General features: G+C 42.6%; 1 pseudogene; it reads left to right on the top strand.

The window, feature by feature from the left end:
• Window positions 1–3,325: 3,325 nt before the first annotated feature.
• On the top strand, window positions 3,326–3,977 carry LOC114617037 (annotated as a pseudogene).
• Window positions 3,978–14,284: the final 10,307 nt, after the last annotated feature.

Genomic DNA, 14,284 nt, shown 5'->3' with positions numbered 1-14,284 from the left:
AATAACTGATGCTAAATAAATTCCACTTAAGTAACTGAATATATTTTTCTATCCATTCAAATATTGTTATTCTGGTTAGTTTTAACTGTCAACTTGACACCACCTAGAATCATCTAGGTAGAGAGTCTCAATGAGGAGTTATCTAGACGTGGATGTTGCCATGCTTCCTGCCATGATGATACTGAACTAAACCTCTGAAACCATAAGCTAACCCCAATTAAATATTTCCCTTTATAATAGTTGCCGTGGTCATGGTGTCTCTTCACAGCAATAAAACCCTAACTAAGACAGTGATAGAAACAAATCCTGTACTATCAAGTTCCCAAGAGAATCAACTGACAATATTCTTTAAATGTAAAGGTACTTCATCCTCTATTTCAAGTACTGAGAAACAGTGAGGAAAGATGCCTACATGCTTTGTTTTCTGTCTCTGAACTGACATTTCGAGGTGATGTGAAGGCCACTGATAACGATTTGCCTCTGATTACATAACAACAACTGTTTATACTATGTACAGTTACTCAGTTTATATACTGTGATCCCTAAAATACAAACTGTATATTGAGAGGTTGGTGTCATATAAGTAAGGTAACTGAAGTTCCTACATGGCAGAGCCAAGAAAAGTGAAGATTTCTCATATTTGAATATGAAAATATAGCCGGGCAGTGGTGGCTCACACCTTTAATCCCAGCACTTGGGAGGCAGAGGCAGGCAGATTTCTGAGTTCAAGGCCAGCCTGGTCTACAGAGTGAGTTCCAGGACAGCCAGGGATACACAGAGAAACCCTGTCTCAAAAAAAAAAAAAAAAAGAATATGAAAATATTCATTTTCACAACCTAAATTTGTGTTATTCTGAAAATGACAAGAAAAAAAGCAAAAGTTTAGTAAAGTGTAGGACAAAAGGCATAAATCTATAATAAAACAAAGAGACAGAAAGAGGAGAAAGAAGAAATTAGGCTAGACAAATGTCCTGGCTAGATTTATGTCAACTTGACACAAGCTAAAGTCATCTGCAATGAGGGAACCCCAATTAAGAAAATGCCTTCATAACGTGGGGCGATAGGTTAGTCTGTAGGACATGGTTTTCTTTGGTGATTGATGGAGTGGTACCCAGCACATTGTTGGCAGTAGTTACCCTGAACTGGTGGTCTAGGCTCTATATGAAAGCAGGCTGAGCAAGTCACGAGAAGCAAGCCAGTAAGCAACAGCCCTTCATGGCCTCTGCATCAATTCTGGCCTCCAGGTGTCTGCTCTGCTTAAGTTCCCGCCCTGACTTCCTTTGATGATGAAGTATGGTGTGGAAAGCAAAAAAAAACCATTTCCTCCTCAATCCTATTTTTAATCATGGTGTTACATCACAGCAACAGTAAACCTAACTGAAACAAGAAAATCAGTCAAGTGTCTAAGGACACAATGTGCCTCTATTCAATACTTGAAGAATGGATAGACTCGGGAACCAGGGAGACTTTAGGTCCCAGCCTCAACAGACTGACTGAGGGACAGTCAAAAGGGAAGGTTCCCCCTGATTTCCACTTGAAAAGATCTCATTTATTAATACTGTACTGAGATAAACACGGGCATACCTGAGGGAGTGAAGTGAAGCTGCCTGGAACTAGAGTCCCGCCCCCACCACTACTGTCACTAACTACTACAGAAAAGCAGTGACATGCTTGATACCATGAAAAGGGAAATCCACCCAGAAAACAAAAGCAATATCTGAGTCCTTAAGTGGGCTGGTGGAGTGTGTTTGGTTTCGTCTACCAGTGTGCACACTGCTCTACTCAGCCTGAAGCCTTCAAATAGCCCCTAGAATATCTTTCTTATCAGAACTGTTAGACCACAGAGGCTGCTCTGAGGAGAGGAGGGCACCTTCTATATCCTATCTAGAGCCTTTCGTAAAGCTCCTACCCAGTAATGGTCCCTATGGGGAGTGGAACACTTCAGTTAATTCCCCAAACCATTTTGACGCTTTCTCTTGTACCTTCCTTCACTAATCTTCTTAATTTGAGACCCTCCCCTCTAAACTCAGAGATCTCCACCTTCTGAAATTCATACGTGCAAGGAATTTGCTCTTAGTGTGAGTTGCTGGTGGATCTCCTATTCTGTCCCACCATGCTTGCCGTAAGGACTCAGTGTTATTTAATGATCATCTGAGATCCTTTTCTGTTTATGTGTGTACTGAACTTGGAAGAACTAGCTGCCTATATGCAGAGATTTTATAAAAGAAACCACTCTCTCAAGCATCTGCTAGTGCTGCTGGCTAAGTGATTAAGGAATTCTCAGGCACTGGCATAGTTGCAGAAATAAATTTCAGGACCAGTCAATATGGAGCCAACTGGACACCAGAAAGCCAACAGAAGTTCCACTCAAGAAGACAAAGTGGGCAGTGCAGATGCAAAGCAAGACATATACTTCACATCTCTTTTGTCAGTAGTAAAGATGGAGTCCAGAGCCACACACTTGCAAGGTGTGCACACTGCCACTGAGTTTTTCCCTTGCCCCGTTTTGTACTTTTGTGTGTGTGTGTGATAGGGTCCAACCAATTTGCCCAGGTTGGTTTTGAACTTACACAGCAGTCAAATCAGCCCTTCAGCTTCCAATTTTCCCCCCTATAGCCTCTCAAATAGCTAGGATTTCAGGCCTGTGACACCAGACCCGACTTGTGTTTTTGGTTTTCTTGCTGTAGTTTTTGAGACAAGGTCCCCTGTGGCCCAAGTGGGACTTGAACTCACTACACAGCTGAGACTGGCATAGACTTTCTGATCTTTTTGCTTCTGTCTCTCAAGTGTACAAGTGCTTTCCACCGTGCCCAGCTACACGTGAGTATCATAACAACGGCCACAGACCTGCTTTTGTGGCTTTTGAAGTTACATTGTTCAGAGGATGTCATTGATAGGCAAGCCTGAAAACTAATCAAACTTCATGGATTAAAGTGGAAGACTAAATGTAACTTAGTTAATTAGCTGGTTAATTTCTTGAATGTTAAACATTTTGTTTTTGTAAATGTGATTGTTATGGTTTGTATATGCTTGGCCCAGGGAGTGGCACTATTTGGAGGTGTGGCCTTGTTAGAGTAGGTGTGTCACTATAGGCATGGGCTTTACAACCCTCACCCTAGCTGCCTGAAAGTCAATATTTAGCTAGTGGCCTTCAGAAGAAGATGTAGAATCCTCAGCTCCTCTGGCACTGTGCCTGCCTGGATGCTGGTATGTTCCTGCCTTGATAATAGACTGATCTTCTGAACTTGTAAATTAAATGTTGTCCTTATGAGAGTTGCCTTGGTCATCTCTTCTCACTTGGGTTTGATTCAGCCTCCTGGGAAAAGATGACTGCCCCATGAGGGTCCAGGCTGTCACAACAGGTTCAGAGCTTCAGTATGTCTGTGATCAGGCCCTTTGCCAAGCTTGTAAGGCCCCTTGTTAAGGTCTATGGCATCGAAGGTTGATACACAACCGCCCTGTACTCTGCTATGTCTATAGAGAATAAGCTGGAGCAGAGGGAGAAGGAGCTGCTGCTAGTGGGACAACTCCTGAAGGATCCCAAGGTGTCACTTGCTGTTCTGAATCCTTATGTCAAGCACTCTATCAAAGGGAAAAGCCTGAATGACATCACCACAAAGGAGAAGTGCTCTCCACTGATGGCCTACCTCATGAATTTACTTGTTGAAAATGGTCGCCTAGGCAACACCCAGGGCATTATCTCTGTTACTTTTCCACCATCATGAGTGTCCACCATGGAGAAAGAAGTGCTGTGCACAGTGACCACAGCATCTCCTCTCGATGAAGCTGTTCTCTCTGAGTTAAAGACAGTGCTGAAGAGCTTCCTGAGTCAAGGCCAAATACTGAAACTGGAGGTCAAGACTGACCCGTTAATCATGGGCGGGATGATTGTCCGAATTGGGGAGAAGTAAGTACGTTGCTATGTCTGCAAAGAGCAAGATTCAGAAGCTCAGCAAGGCCGTGTGGGAGTTGCTCTGAGAGACTGTCACCTGTGTGAGCTCTTGTCCTTGGAGCATCAATAAAATGCTTCCTGAATAAAAAAAAAAAAAAAAAAGACGGTGATCCAAAGTGGTTCATGAGAGGCACTGAAGAGGTCGGATGAGACAGGAGTATTGGTACAGGTAAAACCAGGCCATTCGGAGTTGAAATTGTGAACTTTTAGCTGCTTTAGTACTCTTATGAAGACACTTCTTAGACAGTGAGCCATCTCTGTCCGGGTGAGTTTGGAGCAATTTAGTCAGTTATATTAGAATTCTTGACTCTCTGAGATCCAGAGGAAAGAGAAAGTGTTTTCCTTTCTCGTGTCCCCTTTCCCTTTCCGTCCTGACTCATACATTGACATGCATTCGCAAGAATTCCTGGGCCTCAGCCCCAGGCGATCAGTACAGACTTACTTCCTAGTTGATAAGGGAATGAATATGGTCCTGTGGACTTCGTAGATCAGGAGTCACTTTTCCCCTTTCCCTGCCGATAAACAATGTTCATTATCTATCAGCCCTGGGCATTTCCCACTTCCCATAGCTATTGCTTATTTATAGCTGATCTCTTAAATCTCCACATATACGACCAGAGATCTTAGAGTATTTCTTCACAAATTAGAAAGTGTTTTTGTTCTTATTCCTAGCCTGGACTCACTTCTTCCAGTTCACATTTTTTGATGGTCACACATTTTAAAAACTGGGGGTCATCATAGGCCCGTTGCTGGGATGCAATCTATTTGACTTTGGCAGTCAAACACAGTGCAGCTTATTAATAGAGTGCTTACCTAGAAGTACAAGTGAAAGAGAGACAATGGACACCTGGACCCGTAACATTTACTGAGTTCCTCACTCCCTTATTAACAATGTGTGGGATGTGCCTGTTCCTCTTTAAAATATCACACACACCACACATATACACCACATACCACACACACACACCACATACCACACACATTCATACATACCACACATACCACACACACATACACTACACACCACATACCATACACACACATGCATATATACATACATATACTATACAAACACATAGACACACACACACTACATATCACATACCACACACATACATACATACACACCATACCATACACATACACACACACACTGCATACCATACACACATACATACATACATACATACATACATACACTATACACACATACCACATACACACAAATACACATACTACACATCACATACCACACACATACATATGCACACACCATACCACACACACACACCACATACACACAAACACACACACCACATACCACACACATACATACACACACTACACATACTACACATCTACATGTATACACACACAAAGCCCACCAAGTACAAGACAACGCTGAGCTATTCCAAGGATTAACAGGACCCTGATCTGTATCTTACATAGGCAGCGATGTCCAAAATAACATTGTCCTGGTCATCAGCATGCCACAGACTGCTCCAACGACCCAATGACTTCTGATTTCCTCCCTGTCCCTGACAGGCTGAGTCTCCCACAATCAGTGCTGGCCCCTCTCCACCATCCCTTTCCTTCCCATTAGAACTGCCCTAGGATTTATCCTCAGTCTCAGTTTTATTTTTTTAATCACTAGAAAAATCTCTCTTATCTACGACCACCTACACAGAGTCTGAGTCATTCCAGAGAGAGAGACAGAGACAGAGAGAGACAAAGAGATACAAAGAGAGACAGAGAGAGAGACAGAGACGGGGGGGGGGGGGTATAAGGAAGGAATACAATACTGATCAGGATGTGCAAGCCTAGAGAACAGTTACAGGTTTTGCCTCATAAGGCTTGTTTCTGAGAACCTGTATCCTTCATCTTTTATTCTTGACCACACGAATTCTCTTAGTACCTTTAAAATGGGTTTGGTTTTGTTTGTTTTGCTATATCCACAACACAGTCAGCATCTTGATTGCTAAAACAGCTCACAGTTTTCTTGTATATGCCCCAAGCAGAGAACTGTGCTTGGTAGTTTCCTAACCATGCTTTTCCAGCTGTTTTCTGGCTTGGTGGGTTTTGTTTGTCTGTTTTGTTTTGTTTTGTTTTGGGGGGGCATTTGCTTGTTTGTTTGTCTTTGTTCTTTGTTTGATTATAAAATAGTAATCAGAATACCTGGGATTGGTCACAAAGAGTGAGACAGAGAAGTCATACGATCCAAATAAGAAGTGAATTTTACAACATTATCAGGCAAGCCAATCGAGTTCTATGAGGACAGAAACTCTTCATGGTGTTGTTGATCTTGGACCATCTTGTGTCCCTCTAGTCAATATTTCACAAAAACTCTAAAGCTGTTACAGATGCAACTCCTTGAAGAGATTGAGTGTATTACTTCATAAACGTCCAGAAACCTAGTCTTGCTTCATGAGTTTTTCTGCTGCCAACTGTAGAAATATTTTGAATATTTCAAGAAGATTCATCACTGCTCCTGCTTAAGGGATGATGAACGCAGACTTGATAATGAAGAGCCATGTGTGCAGCAGAGACACTTCAGTGTAGTTTACAAGAAGCTTTACCAACTTTAATGCACATTCCTTTAGATAAGAAGCTTTAAAATTCTGATTGGGGCGGCAGTGGTGGCGCACGCCTTTAATCCCAGCACTTGGGAGGCAGAGGCAGGCGGATTTCTGAGTTCGAGAGTTCGAGGCTAGCCTGGTCTACCGAGTGAGTTCCAGGACAGCCAGGGCTGCACAGAGAAACCCTGTCTCGAAAAACCAAATAAATAAATAAATAAATAAATAAATAAATAAAATTCTGATTGGTAGCTGTCAGCTCAGTGTCATAGTTCACTGGTCTGAGTTGGGCACTGGAAATTTACAATCCTACAATGTTACCCGAAGTTCCTTGTTATGGTTTGGATCTTAAATGTCCTCCAAAGGCCAGTGTGTGCTAAAAGCTTGGTCACCTGCCCATGGCTCTGTTTGTGGATAATGGAGCTTTTAGTGGATGGGCGTGGTGAGAGGAAGTGAGGTCAGAGTGTGTGTGTGTGTGTGTATTCCTAAAGGAGATATTCTACCCCAGCCTCTTCCTTTACCTCTCTGCTTTCAGGCCACTGTGAAATTAGCAGCTTTGCTCTACCATGCCTTTCCTGTTACGATGTTTTATCTGTCCCCTACATCAATGGAGTGATCCAACAATGTTTTGAAATCTTTAAGATAATTGTCCTAAGTATTTTCTTATAGTAACAGGAAGTCGATTAACACATTGCTAATGCTTCTGGATTGTGAACAACCCACATTTAAAATATATGTCTTTCATTTTTAACCTTAATATACCTTAGCTTGCATGCTGTCTTTATGATAATAATAATTTAAAGCCTAAAGCATATATGTATATGTATAGATAATCATTAGGTGTGTGTTTCCTGTATGCTGGTTCTGACTTAGTCACTGGTTACATGCTGATGAATTCGACAGACACTGACTTTATCCACTTGCTATGCATGACTAATTCATGGTATGTCTGAGAACCACACCACTGCTCATACAAAAACATATGACTAATAGGATCTTAATTGGGGAAAATGACATTCAGATGATTTTCTATTTCAAAGAGTTTATAATATATATGTTTATTTAAATATTGCTTCTTTTGAAATACTACAGCTTTTTCAGCACAGTGTAGAACACAGGAAAACTTTTCAAAATAAAAAGACACAGACATTAGGCAAACAAACAAACAAACAAAACCTTGTGAGGATTGTATTGTATTTTCCTTAGGTGTGGGTGTGCATGTACATGTAGATGCCCCCAGAATCCAGAAGAGGGCATTGGATCACTTGGAGCTGGAGATACAGGAGTTTACGATCTATCTACATGACGACAGTGCTGGCATCTGAACTCTGAGAACCCGCTGATGCATCTCTCCAGTTCTAAAAAGCATTATTTTTAAAGTAGAATCTCCCCTTCCCTCCCCGAATCCTTTCACTTTCACTCTCTGCTTAGCATAAATCGGTCCCTCATTTCATTCTCTCTTTTAGGTAATGGCAGACACCTGGCACACATTTGTAAGCGTAGGTACACACTGAAGCACACTGAGGGACACATGGAGTTTGGCTCGTGAACATATGGTCCTCGCAAACTGGAATTGAAGAGCATCACACCCACCTGCACAGCAACATGCTTTATGTATTTTAGCAAAGGCAGGCCAACTGAAAGAATATTAACAACATAGACAGATGCCCCTTGACTTCCGTAGCCTTATGTCCTGATAAGGGAAAGTGTTATAAATCAAAACTGCTTTAAGGCATCGAATGTACTAAACGGCACAACTGAGCAGTTCAGTGCACTGCAGAACTCCACTTTATCCTCAGGTCACGTGGATTACTGGGAGCTGAGAGTAGGAAGATTCCAGATATTGCAAGACTGGAAAATTTCAAATTAGAATTTGAATTCAAAGTAGGATTTCAATTGCATGCACATTGCTTTTGCCCTGCTATAAAATAAGAAACTGTACATCAAACCATTACAAGCCTAAGACCATCTGTAGAGTTGATGCATACAAAGCAAGAATTCTGCCATGGACTCTGCTGAGTGCCTGACAGGCAGGCAGTCTATTTTAGCAGACTATGTCACTTCCAAAGCCAAATGAACTTGTTTTAAATGAGATGACCTTCAGCATAGGGTGATAAGGAAGAATGAGTAAAGTCCTGAGTGAATGCGCGTTATTGAAGCAGGCCTTGGATTCATGAGTAATTGGCAAAGCCAGTCCTCGAATGGGCCAGGTTCAGAAAGACAAAGCCTTCCACTGTCCAAGAATGAGTGCTTACTGAGGACTGACCAGTTTGTACAAAACCTAGCAACAGCAGTTTCCTTCTCCTCCCAGATGTTCATAGCGCTGCCCTGCTTGCCTCTTTAGACCTCCTACTGAGAATAGACAACCCCTCCTCCTGTGCTGAGGTCCCCTGTTGGGATGGTGGCAGGTTCCATCAGATTGTACACACACTACCTGACTCCAGCTTTTCTATATGTGTATCTGGCCTCTCTTCAATCCCTCGTCAGAGTTCTAGGACCCAAGCAGTATGGGAGGACACTACTTGAGCAAGCTACTTTTGCTTCTGTCTTATCATCTGCAAGACAGAAATGATAACAGAGCCTATCTCAGGAAGATGTTGCCATAAATGAGATAATCCATGGAAAGCTCTGAGAATGCCATCCAGTCCATAGTAAGTGCTTTGTGTGCTTGACTTGTGGCTTTAGACAAAGTAAATACTTTAATCTGAACAACAGAATTCTTAGCTCTGTTCTAAAGTTGGCGAAACGGAAGCACCGAGTAAGGGTAAGTTTCTCAGTGTCAAGATGTAACATACGCTGTCTGGCTGCATCCTGCCTCTTCCGGGAACAACTTTTGAAGACTCAAATATACATCACAAAGGTGTGTAGCATAACCACACATCACAACCTATTTTCTCTTTAAACCGAAGAGGAAGTGAAGTCCTTGATGGAATTCATCTTTCATATTTGAGGTCTCTGAAAGGAACAGTGTGGTTTAATAGAAAGAGCCCTCCTTTGATAGCACTTCCCCCAGACTCTTGCTGCTTATAGACAGGTTATGCGAGTTCTCCAAGCATGTCTTGTCACTTGGAATAGCACAGAGCCACTGACAACACACCTTGTTCTGCAGACTAAATAGCATAACGTACACATAAACACAGTCATGACTATAGGCAAATATACTAGAAAGATGTTGACCCTTTTAAACTATGCAGGCTGTTTAAAGAGTACCTGGAGCTGTTGTCTGTAGATAAGTGCTAAGTTCATAGAGATGACATGGGAGAAGAACCTCACACTGGTAGAACTATAAAGATTGGTGGCTGGAATTGAATTCACACACCCATTTAGTTAGTTGCATAGCCTGGCTTCTGAATTGTGAACCTACTAAAAGATTAGATCATACCTCGAATAAATGAAAATCATTGTTTTGTAGAAAAAAAAACCATCAACTTCATTAAGATTTTCTGGCTTACCAGCTGAGCTGTTCTTTGCTTGAGTTATATGCTCTGGACATTTAATTTCCTCCCTTTTGTGAGTGGAGAACAGGATGGCAGCCCTGTCCTTCTCACAGCCCCTCCCACTCTCCCTGATCCAAGGCCTTGTCATTCTGACTCTTGTTCACACACTACCGTTCATTGTGTGCTGGCAGAGTAGGAGGATGATCACTCCTGGACAGATACCACTTTGATCAGTCACAGCAGCTCCAGTTACACACCTTGAGTGTCACATGCTCAGCTGAATTCAGGAGTTAACCAAGTCCGTTCTGTGTCCCATCACAGTGCTGTGTAGAATCTCCCAGTCTACCATAGAAGAGTTAAAAATGTCCAGACCACAGGATTACTGGATTTAAAAAGAAAAACCCTCAAAGTATTTATTTTTATGCTCCCATAATTGTGTGTGTGTTTGTGTGCGCGCGCGCGCGCGCGCGCGCGTGAGTGTGTGAATGCGCGCACAAACATATGTGTATCATGGCATACATGTGGAGGCTCAGAGGACATCTTTGTGAAGTTGGTTCTCTTCTTCCATCTTTACATGAGTTCTGGGGATCAAAATCAGGTCACTGTGCTTGTGCAACAAGCTTCTTTTCCTAGGAGTCATACCGTTAGCCCTCCTATTTGTTTTTTTGTTTTGTTTTGTTTTGTTTCTTGTTTGAGATAGGATCTAAGGGAGATCAGGCGGGCCTCCAACTTGCTATGGAACTAAGGAAGGCCTTAACTCTTAAACTTTTTTCCTCCACCTCCTGAGTGCAGGGATTTATGTGTGTGCTAATGTAAGGGTCTATGGTTTGCTGAAGAATGATACCCTGAACTCAAATAGTATGTAAACACAACGAGGGTTTTATTCTGCAGAAGGCCAGCATGCTGGGATCTCCCATTACCAAGATGGAAAGACCACCAAGTAAGTTTGTAGGTCTGATTTAGTGCATATTCGGGGAATTCCAGGATAGATGAGCTTTATCTTACTCTATCTCTAGGCTTTTTAGAATCATTACTGGAGCATGGGGGCTGGAAACTGTTGCTGAGGAATCTCAGGATAGGTGAGCTTTATCTTACACTGCCTTTAGGCATTTTAGAACCAGTGGGATGGCAGGAGGTTGGAGTGGGTTTTTTTCTAGTAACTGACTTGCCTGGGTTTGTCTGGACTTGTAAAGTTCTTAGGCCTAGTCTCCTAGACTGTCCATTTGAAGCCTGTCATGGAGTCAGCCTAGTCTTCTCACTATCATACCTCATTTATGCAGTGTTGAGGATGGGACCCAGGGCTTCATACATGCTAGGCAGGCACTCTGCCAACTGAATTACATCTACCCAATTTCACATTATTAGCAAAACTAGACTCTTCACTTGGTCAATTCTATAGTCTCAGTCTTTAGTGTTCTCCATAGGCCCAATGTGTTGAAAGTTTGGTCAACCAGAGCTGAGATGTAGTAGAATCTCTAAAAGTTAAAGCCTAAGGGGGAGGAAATTTGATCACTGTGAGGTGTCCTGGAAGATGATATAAGGGACAACCACATATTGCCCCTCTCACTTTCTGGTGACCACATGGTGAGTTTTCTCTATTATACACTACCCATCGTGATGTTTTTGCCCTGTCAGAAACCACAAAGTGATAGAAGTAGCTACCATGGTCTAAAAGTCCAAAGCCATGAGCCGAGCAAAACTTCTCTCATTTTGATCTGTTTATTCCTTACATTTGTTGCTACAACAAATTGATCTAGCCAACAATGGTCTGCTCAGTCTGCCCATGGCTCCTCTCCTTTACCCAATCTCAGACCCTTTCTAAGGCCAAGGTATGGAGCTGGAATTACAGGTAGTTGTGAACTGTCGAGGTGGGTGCTAGGAACTGAACGAGAATTCCCTGGAATATATGCTCTCTTTTTAAAAATTTATGTGTTTATTCACTTTACAACCCAATATCAGCCCTTTCTCACCTTTCTCTCCTCCCAAACCCCCTCATGCAAGTCCTCCTCCCTTTCCCCTTAAAAAGGGAAGCCCTCTTCTGGGTGTCAACCCTCCCACACACTCTACTCCCCACTATCCCCTTCCCTAAACATCCAGTTGCTGTGGGACTAGACACATCCTTTCCCACTGAGGCCAGACAAGGTTATCTATTTAGGTGTGTGGGATCCGTAGGCAGCCAGGTAGACAATAGGCTCAGCGACAGCCCCTGCTTCAGTTGTTTGGGGTCCCTGCATAAAGACTAAGCTTCTCATCTGCTACATATGTTAAGGGAGTCTATGCTCAGACTGTGCTCACTCTTTGGTTGGTGATTCAATGTCTGGGAGGCCCTAGGGGTCCAGATTATTTGACTCTACAATGCTCCAAGTAGTTTTGGTGGAAGGAATCTGAAGTCTTGACTGAACATGAGGAGACAATTCCAAGTTCACATAGGTGTCATGAGTGGTTTCAGCTCTCTACTTTGTGAGACTCTGTATCAGGTAGTCCACAACACAGCTGAAGACTTCCTGATAAGTAAACAGAGATGAGGAGAGAGAGACATGCACTGTGGAGGAGGCCCAGAGGAAGCCAGTGTCCTTTTAAACTAATCTCAGTGGCAATACACTACTGATAAACTGTTACTCCTACCTTGTTCCATTAGCCACTGTCTTAGTCAGGGTTTCCATTGCTGTGAAGAGATACCATGACCAAGACAACTCTTATAAAAGACAACATTTGCTTGGGGCTGGCTTACAGGTTCAGAGGTTCCGTCCATTATCATCATGGCAGGAAGTATGACAGTGTCCAGCCAGGCATGGTACTGCAGAAGGAACGGAGAGTTCTACATCTTGATATGAGGGCAACCAGAAGGAGACTGTCTCTTGCACACTGAGCAAAGTTTGAGCACTAGGAGACTTCAAACCCTGTCTACTCAGCACCATAGTTCCTCCACCGAAGCCACACCTACTTCAACAAGGCCATACCTCCTAATAGTGTCACTTCCCAGGGGCCAAACATATGCTAACCACCACAGCCACAGAGTCCATCCCACTGCAGTGTGGGAGAAGACAACAAAGCGTATGGATACCGAGAGACATGGCCCTTAGGCCTTTCTGCCGCAGTGTAATTCTGCAACTCTATCCAAAGGATACCTGCTGTTTCAGAGTGGACTATCTGTTCTTCTCTGATCGGTGAGTGATACTGCCTCCTACACTCCCCATTCCATCATGTCTCTGGGATGCCTTTAGTAGCAACATCCTCCTTTTGTGTTAGACCTTCCCTTTCACCATCACCATCACATCTGAGCCTCACAGCTGAGAGGAGGACAGAGCTGGAGCACAGATGCCTGTCATTCTGTATGGAACATCGGAGCTATTTTTTACTATTCTGCAGCTGCCTTTACAGCATTCGCCTTGTCAAAACAGTCCCTTCGCATTATTAATATTAACTGAAAGGTATAATCAACTGACAGAGCATGAAAAGTATTTTTTCTCTTTCTCTCATTAAAGGGATTGGTCGTTAGTCTGGTTTGATAATCCCATTGTTTTCCTCTTTGCCATTTAAAATCTAGGTGTGCTTTGCGCTAGTTTGTCTATTATCTCTGAGCTACAAGGCATCTTGCTAAATATAGTTATACACATTTTAACATTTTAATGATCTTTAAAGCTACTCATTATTTAAATTTTTTTTGGATGAACATGAGACAACTTTCAAGTGACAAATTACATTTTAATTATATTAGTACTATTTGGTTCCTAGGGCTTTTTCCCCATGGATACAAACTTTGGAACTACAAAGTGCCTTCTCAGACCTGAAGTCCTGGCTAGATTTCAAGTTCAAGCTTTTTTTCCTGCTCAGTGGGTCAATCCAATATTGGGGGAGGGGAGACTGAGCAAAGACAGGGAGGTTTTTCATTATGTGTTCCCGACTGGCATGGAGTTCATCCTGTAGACTGAGCTAGATAGAGTCTTAACTTGCAACACTCCTTCTGTCTTTGTTTCCATAGTGCTGATGGGTAACCTGCCACAGCCAACTCAACCAGATAAAAATCAGATGAAAATGAAGCTCACTACCTCACTTCCTTCTCGGTCCTGACCCTTAAGTCTCTAACAACTCCAGTCCTCCTTTCTCACCTGGTCCCTGCTTCTTCCCTATGACTCAAGATAGCCAAATGTGTCTCTGAAATGCAGATGCCTCCTCTCACATCAAAAGACACACAGACCCCCAAAGTGCTTCTTCTTGCATTAAAAAGGCACACACCTATCTTAAGCCCCAGCAAATATACAAATATATATTTATAACTTTCTCTCTCTCTCTCTCTCTCTCTCTCTCTCTCTCTATATATAT

The sequence above is a fragment of the Grammomys surdaster genome, unplaced genomic scaffold (assembly GCF_004785775.1).
Source record: "Grammomys surdaster isolate TR1022 unplaced genomic scaffold, NIH_TR_1.0 134, whole genome shotgun sequence".
In the NCBI taxonomy this organism is placed as follows: Eukaryota; Metazoa; Chordata; class Mammalia; order Rodentia; family Muridae; genus Grammomys; species Grammomys surdaster.
This window is presented reverse-complemented; position numbering and strand designations above follow the sequence as displayed.